The sequence below is a fragment of the Amblyomma mixtum genome, chromosome 3 (assembly GCF_055824585.1).
Source record: "Amblyomma mixtum isolate Tamu chromosome 3, ASM5582458v1, whole genome shotgun sequence".
NCBI lineage: Eukaryota > Metazoa > Arthropoda > Arachnida > Ixodida > Ixodidae > Amblyomma > Amblyomma mixtum.
The window spans coordinates 388,560,049-388,568,774 of NC_143014.1; positions in this window are offsets into that span (position 1 = coordinate 388,560,049).

Sequence of the window (8,726 nt, forward strand, 5' to 3'; positions counted from 1 at the left end):
GCGGCTCGTCCGCTGTTTCGCCCCCTCCGCCTACAGGCGTCAAGGCGCCGCTGGCGAGTGGGGCACGGGATAGCGCGTCAGCTACCACGTTTGTGCTCCCCTTTCGACACTGCACGGAAAAGTCGTAATGCTGTATCAGGAGAGCCCAGCGCGCCAGCCGACCCGCAGGCTCGCGGAGCCGCATCAGCCAACTGAGCGCACTGCACCCCTGCCTCAGTGGAGGCTTGGGCGGGCTGCACGAACGAGGGAGGCAAGGCTCCTAATTCGATGAGCGGCGTGGTTTCCACAGGGAACCGGGCCAGCGCCTCGCCGTTCCCAGAGCAGAATTGACTGCTCGCGGGGCACGGCTGCTGCTGTTCGAAACTGCCGGTTGCGGCAGCGTGACACGAACTGCTTTCGCACTGGACGGAAAGCTTGCACAGCTGAGGCATGTGACCAGCGGATGCACCGCAGGGTGCTTCCGATACAGCTCCAATGGGAGCCGCGTGGTCGACATTTTGGGTTGTCTCGCCGTGAACCCCACTGGGGGCCGCGGCCAACCACGGTGTCTAGCTATTCGAAGGAACAGCAGCCAGCGGATCAAACGACGCTACAACTCCGTAGGGAGCCGACATGTAGCTGCCGAGTGCCTCGCTGGGGGTATTAGACATGGTGCGCAAGCGTGATCGGCAAGGCGACCTGCTCGGCTAATGTGCCATCAAAGGCGTAAGCGCCAATGACTAAGCACGTTGGGCGCCAGTTGTGGGTTTCTAAGTGGACACAGGCCACCACCCACCGCGGGTTCGAGCTTCGCGCGAGCCAAGGGCCCCGATCAGCCGTCACCACACACACACTGGGACACCGATGCGGTGCACTCAACCTCCGCTGGGAGGAGAGCGATTCGCCGCAAAGAAATAGGCCTCCAAGTTCACAAAGGAGACGTTTATTCACGTCGTCCTTCAGCAGTACACACGCACTCAATCGTCACCCCGTCCCGGGGGCGCGCGAGGAGCAAGGCTCCGCTGCGCGCACGAAGCGACTCGAGCAATATGCGCCGCTAGCACGCCGCTGCAGGAGAATGTCCCCGCGGCAGTGCTGTGATCTCTCTCTCGTGTCGACCGTTGGGCCGGTTGCGAGAGAGAGTGGGCATTCAACGCAAGGTACGCCTATCGGAGGTCGCTGGACCCCGCTGGACAGGCTCGAGCCGCTGCAGGTCAGAGGACACGTGCGGGCGAGCTCGAGTAAGCACTGGTCCGAACGGCAAAGGCCGGCACGGATAAACAGTAACGTACGCACCTTACGCTGTCTCGGAGGGATCTCTCTCTCTGGGCCCCGCTCGGACGGTCGCGGGGTGCGCGGCCGCCCAAAGCGGGTCCCAAATTCCCGCCAAAAGGCGCCAATGGCAAAGGCCCTTGGGGAGCCGGGGCGGAGCTGTGGCTAAATGACAGTGATTAGTCACCCAGCCGCCTCTCCACCGCCTGAGGCGGGAGCAAGGGAAAGAGGAGAAACAACGCCGGAGGCCGGCTAGCCGCGCAAAGGCGACGGCGGAAAGCCAGGATTCCCACACGTTATAAGTGCAGGAGGTCGTTGACTGTTAGCTTTTGTTCGTTTTTTAAGAACTACATCTCGTTTCAAAGTGGTTGCTCGTTGGAACGCATTATTGAGGGTTGTCTGTGGATGGTTTCTGGTGATTAGTGTGTTTTTTAGCGAGTGTAGGTGTTTCAGGTAGTCGTCGTCGTCGCTACATATTCTTCTTAGTCTCGTTGCCTGTCCTACGAATATACCTTGTTTGCAGTGTCTTGGATGATGGCTAGTGAAATCTAAGTATTGTTGTCGGTCAGTGGGCTTCCTGTAAAGTGTGGTTTTGAGCTTGCTATTTTCTAAACGGACAGTGGTGTCAAGGAAATTGACTTGCATTTTCGAGGAGTTGAAGGTGAATTTAATGCTGGAGTGGGATGAATTGAAATGTGTGACGAATGTCTTTAGGGTCTCAGCCCCATGCTCCCATATCATGAAAATGTCGTCTATGTAACGCAGGTATATAAGTGGTTTTTTTATAAATGAATTTAGAAGTTGAGATTCTAGTAGCCCCATAAAAATGTTCGCGTAAGTGGGTGCGAAGGGAGTGCCCATGCTTGTTCCAAATACTTGAAGGTAGTAAGAAGAATCGAATTCAAAGTAGTTGAGTGTTAGTACCAATTCAAGTAGCGTGAGGTACACTTCAGTTTCGTGCGGGTGAGGACTTTGAGTTAGAATTTTGGAGAGTGCGTCGATACCTTCATTTATGGGAATATTTGTGTACAAAGCGGCGACGTCAAGTGTGACAAGTATGCTATCTGCTGGGATAACCGAAGCGTGATTCAGAGACTCTATTATGCGGAGAAAGTGCGGTGTATCCTCGACAAAGGAAGGGAGGTGGGCAGGAATATCTGCAAGATAGTTGTTCAGGAAAATTGATAAGTTCTCTGTGGGCGTGTTATTGTTTGAAACGATAGGTCTGCCGGGGATATCTGCGGTAAACAAGTCTTCTGCGGACACCTTATGGATTTTGGGAAGTAGGTAAAAGCGTCCTGCCTGTTTGTTTAGCGGATTTAAGAAGTGGTAGTCGGACTGCGTGATTAGTTCCCGTGATAATAAGTTTGCCAGTTTGTTCAGAATCAATTTGCAGAACTCTGAAGTGGGATCTGAATCTAATTTCCTATAATGACAAGGGATGTGGAGTTGCCTAAAAGCTTCTTTTTTGTATTTTTCGGCCGGCAGGATAACTATGCTACCTCCTTTGTCTGCAGGCTTAATGACTATATCGGTTCTAGAAGCTAAGTGGTTCAGAGTAGCCTGTTCTGTTGGGGTGACGTTTCTGCGTTTTCGAGCTTGCTTTGTTTGGACTATAATTTCTTTCGAGACAGATTTAATGTACAAGTCTAATTTGGGACTCTGCTGCGCTTCCGGCGTCCATGTGCTTTCGGCTTTAAGAGGGATGGGATTAAGGCTGGTTACTTCAGTAGGGTGAGCACGTGTTCACCACGTGTTACAGGAAAGAGCTAGGTTAGTAATCGGGGTGTTCGTTTTTTCGGCAAAGAATTCCTTAATTCGCAATCTTCGTGCAAATTCTGTGATATCTCTGTGAAGTTCATACTCGTTAAAATTATTGTTAGTTGGACAAAATGTAAGGCCATGCTTCAGAATCCGTTTGTCGCTATCACTTAAAGATTTGGAAATATCGACAATGTTGCTGTCAGTGTCCTGCGGCGGAAAAGGCGTATCTTTTGTCTGTATCGAAATTGGCGGGCGGTTGTTAAACTGTCCAGATGTATTCGTATCTAGCGGAAAATTATCTCTAATTTGTTTACGCTGTTGTTTATCGTGCAGCTTTCGTTCCTTTCTGGCTACAAAATCTGCTAGTGCCTGGCTTTCATCCGAATTTTGTTCTATCTTACTAAGTTGATCATCGAGTCGCATTACCGTCATTTCGTCATGAAGCTGGTGTTCAATTCTAGTTTTACCGCGCAGCACCTGCTGGTCATGCTTTTAAAACTAGATAGTAGATAGAGATATGTGGCGGTAGGCGTCGATTTCAGCTCTTATCCGGAAACAACTTACGTGTTTCGCGATGACTTCAGAAAGCCAAACAGTTATCACTTATTTCCGCATGTCTGCCCTCACTTTGACGCTGCTTTAAAGGTTCAATGATTTTATAGCCTGATAATTATGGTCCTATTTTCCCTATGTACATTCTAATTTCGATCTGATAGCATCCGATCGGTATATATGTCGTGAACCTGAGCCGATAGAATTCGTCATAGATTGTGTAACTGATCGTATCAGGTTCGGATCGTTTTGAAGGCAAACGACAGCATGCTGCACTGTATTTGAAGGTTCCCGACAGCTTATTTACACTGATGCGAGAGCGCTCCAGTGCACTGCGCACGCCAGATACATTCTCGACAAGCCAGCCCACGATGGTCCCACGCCTTGCGGCTTGGGGCGTGGCGCCCTCCGCCCGATGCCCGCAATGCGGTCTCTTAGAAACATTGCGGCACGCTATGTTTGAGTGTGTAGTTGGGCGCACCGTTTGGATACTGGTGTCACGCATGTTTTTAACCCGCCTCGAAGCGCGCACTAGTTCACGCGAACTGTTCACAAATATGCTCTTGTGTGTCGGCATGTTCGTTTTGTGGCGGCAGCGTGGAGCGGCTTCCTTAAATGGGCGTCCGCAAAGAGCAATGTTTCCAATGTTGCAGCGCCTCCGCACGCGGCTCTTTGAGCAAGCATGCGTGGACGCACTGACAATGAGCGAGGCTGAGTTCTTGCGCAAATGGTCGACATATTTCATCGTCCTGCGCGGCGGTCGAGTGTCGGCTTTCTTACTGCCTTATTGACGTGCTCAGTGCTGCGTCACTGCGCATGTGCTTGACTGATCAGAGCATTGAGTTCAGCCGTTTTGTTTTGTACTTTTGTTGACATTAGAAAAAATAAACTTCTCTTTCTATCCCACGATGGTTGGTGTGAAATGTTCGGAAAATCTGTCTGTGACACCAGCTTGAATAGACAAGGCAGCTTTGTGCCATGGCGCTCTTCAGCCACAGATGACCTAGCGCCATAAATATTCATCAGAATCGACAGTAAAGGCGAAGATGAGAGAATAAAATGTTAGAGCCTACATGGATGGCCGAATTAGAAACGACGATCTACCGGAGTAAAGGAGACGATGGGGGACTGAAACACTATATGACATGTGAAAATGGAAGTAAGCATGATGGGAAGGTAAAAACATAAACCTGCTTCCTGGCTGCCTAATGGTGATGTTCGCATTTCTTTGTGACCTCAGCAGCCCGTCTATGCAGGTTTTCACAGACTCTGCGCTTGTGTTCGCAATCTTACGAGCACCGCAAATCTTGTGCGTGCGCTGGGCCTACAGTTCCGTGGTTTCTGAAGCAATCACAGAAGGCGTTTGCTGTGAAAGGATTAAATATTCCTAGCGCTTCGCGCCACCACATCGCAGGATGAACTACGCTGTAACGAAGAAAAATATGTCTCGGTGACACACACACCTGCGCCACACAGTGCACAGCGCCCTCTCCGCCCTCCTCGTGTCCGCCTTTTCGCTCCGCAAGCCTTTTCACAGCCTTTCTCTCTCTCTCTTCTTCGTGTAACCCAAGAAACAGTTGCTACATCGTCTTACCATCAAACTGTGTCATAAAAGCTATCACACTAAAACCAAGACAGACTTGAAAAAAAGAAAAACAACGCTTACGAGGTCTGTTCTTTCCTAGTGCTTGCCGTTAGCAGTAAGGAAAAACTAACACCCGGCTTCAGTTCTGAGAGGACTGATCAGCACTGCACGATGTGAACTGTGCGGCTGAACCGGGTTCCAGAAGCCGCCACCGGAATGGCTGTCGCCATCAAAGGGAAGGTTTACTCGTTCGGCCTTCTCTACAACGGCCATGAATACATTAATGAAATCCTACGCAGCCGATTCGGCGTATACATCTTCCGCTCCGCAACGTACAGATGGGGTATGCCGGTGACTAAGTTGCACCTCGACGACGATCCCCTTAACTTTGTCTTTCACTGCGTTGTCGAATACGACCACTGCGCCTACATGTGGGGGATCCTATCGGACATAACGTCGCGGATTGGCGGCATATATACCGGTTCGATACCCTCGCTAGGACATGGAGCCGCCCGGAGAATCTGCGGCCAATTCCGACACTCAGCATCTTCTCTGCTTGCGTTGTGGGTGAACGGATGTACAGTGTTTGATTTTTTGGCCCCGGAATTCTCACATCGTGTATATTATCTTGACCTGCAGAGCCTGACGTGGCATCGCGTTCCGACCAGTGCAGAGGCCCCGGCTAGCCGCTGCTTCCACGCGGCGTCCGGGGTCGGAAACCGAATGTATGTTTCAGGTGGCCAGGCGTTCAGCATAAAGATCAACGACCGGTACGATAACTCCTTGCATTATCTGGAAACCACCACCTCGATGTTTGTGCACCAAAGAGGGGAATGCGAGCGCCCCAAAGGTCGCAAACGTCACTGTGCCTTCGTGTATGAAGAGCTGTACATCTTTCGTGGTGCAACGGACAGCTGGGTGCCTACTGTGCAGACATGAATAAGTATGACATCTAGAAGTCCTGTTGGATGGAAGTGACACCATGTGTGTTGAGCGCGTCTGCTAGGCACTCGGCCGGCTGCAGCGTGATGGGATAAGGGATGTTAGTTTTCCGTGGCAACCATTTGAGCAGAGAACAAATCGACGTTTCTGAAGAAGAAAAGCCGATAACTGACCTGCACGTGTTGCACTAAGCACGACCGCTGCAGAACGTGTGTCTCTCTGCTGTCGTCGACGCAGGTCTGGACGTAGGCGGATTACCGGCAGCTATTAGTAACGAGATCAACGCTATCTCTTCTGGCTCATTATAGACAGCGGACGCGTGCGGCACTTCGAACGAATGGCGCCCCTTCAATGGAGGCACAGACACTGGTGACCACAATAGCGATATAAATGCTTCTAGTTGAGTAGGACATTCTTTGTTTCTGAGAAATGTCCTCAAAACTGAGCCACCGCGGCGGGCAAGCAACGGCGTCTTACCGCATAGGAGCGCCCTGCTCTGCGATCAGCGCTCCGTCCTCGGCAGCCAGTAGAACCGTGACTGTGGTCCGCAGCTCTTGTGCGTATTAAGCGAGACCATCGAACGCTTTGCAGAACGCGGATGTGTCAATAGCGGGGCAGTGGTTGGCGGGTCGCTGCGGCGTCGTGGGAAACCAACGGGATGACGAACTCGCCAACCCGCAGACCAGCTGCCTCCCAACGACACCTCGTTCGAGTTTGGGGACCAGCGTGCGGTGATTCGCGGTGCACTAACACTGGCAGAACTGCGCTTCGCACATTGAGAGTGCGGTTTCATCGCCAGCGCACGCGTTTAGAGTTGCAGCGTGCGTCTTTCTTAGGTGCCTCGTGGAAAGGCAGGTGCCCCACGGACATTCTACGAGCCACGCAGGCCTCGATTGTGGTACCGCGTAGCTCGCCGTAGCTCGTAAAATGTGGCAGAGTTTTAACGTGCCTTACCTGAGTAGTCGTGCGAAATCATTTGCTTAGCCTGGTTGACTCATGGTTTTGTTTTGCTCGGTCGTTGGCATCTCTGGCTACAATAAACTTAGGTTAAGTGCCTATGAGGTTAAGCTGGTCTATCTGCTCGCGCCGCAGGTGCAAGTCGAAGACAACATTGTGCAATGTGCAGCGCGAGGTTTTGTAGCAATTAAACACGAGGAGTGATCGCCTACGGTGATAGCATATAGTGCCCTCGTGCAGTGACCAGTGATGCTCATTTGTTCTCGCCACCTAGGGTTCGAAACCCGGTCACAGCAATTTTTATTTTATTTCTGCAGGGGCTGAGCTATGCTCGGCTTTGCCAAGGTCACCTTCAAGGTCGAATTTAACGCAAACTCGGTGAGCTAGTTATACATACTGAAAAATTTGCGCACAAAAAACGAGGACAAAGCAAGACAGACAAGAACGAGTGCTAACTCACAACTGAAGATTTATTCCGAAACACAAGCACATATAAATAGGAAAAACAAAACGAATCATACCAATCTGACATCCAGAACATCACATGTCACCCCCTGTGTACCCCAGTGATTTTGCCAAAAAGCGGAACTCCCTATCAGAGAAGCGGACGGAAGTCTGGCTGATGCATTATCTCCGCTGATACGCATATGAAACGCCTCCATGAGCTCCCGCACAAGTTGGTCCCTATGCCTGAACAGAACTGCTGCTTGGTCAAAGAGCAGTTTACACTGCAGCTTCTTATCACCGGCATTACAAGTGCGGCAATGTTTTGGGAGGTTGTCAGGGGAATCTCCCCTGAGTAATCTTCGGTGTTCACCTGATCGTTCGTTGACGCATCGCCCTTTTGGCAGATGTACATCGAACCACAGGTTAGCGGCAGCTTATACACAACTCCCCTGGCACAGGGACCGAACGGGGCTGTGTGCTTGATACTGCACTCATTTTTTCTTCCTTTCCTTCTGCCGCCTCCTTCCTTCAGGCTGCTCACCTGGGAACAGACTGAAGCCAACTTTCTGGGTGCGGAAAACACATCAGGAACGTTGTAACGTCCGGCTAGGTTCTTCAGCCCATGCGCCAACCTGTGCACGTACGGTATAACAGCGACCCTTCGCCGGTCTGTTTACCGGAGTTTGTGCCTCGAACCTGCGTTGGTCCACCTTGACAACCTCCCGCAGGCTTCCACGATTGTTTGCGGAGGGTACCCACTCTGTCTCAGCCTTTCCAACTGAAATGCAACACTTTCGTTCATGACATGTGGGCACGACTTGAAGACGGCCGCCTTAAGACAGGAAGTGACTATCCCATTTTTTACGACATTGGAGTGGCCAGATGAGTAACCAAGCAAAGATTTCTTGGCCCTGGAGGGTATGCCCAACATACGTGTTTGGGGCGAAAATGCAATGACAGGTCTAGGAAGCTAGTTATACTTCGTGAAGTAATGCTTTCACAATAAAACTTTGACGCACAGAAAAGATGGGACGAAAACGCATTTTTGCGGTAATATTGTAGTCATGTCAGATCTGCTAGCGCAACTTCATGCGCTGATGAAACGTATGTCCTCAGGTCACATTTCCTCGGGAGTGGTGGCGATACACGTAGTAACCCGTTTAATTTGTGCAGTCGGCCGCCGCGGTGGCTCAGCGGTTATGGTGCTCGGCTGCTGACCCGAAAGACG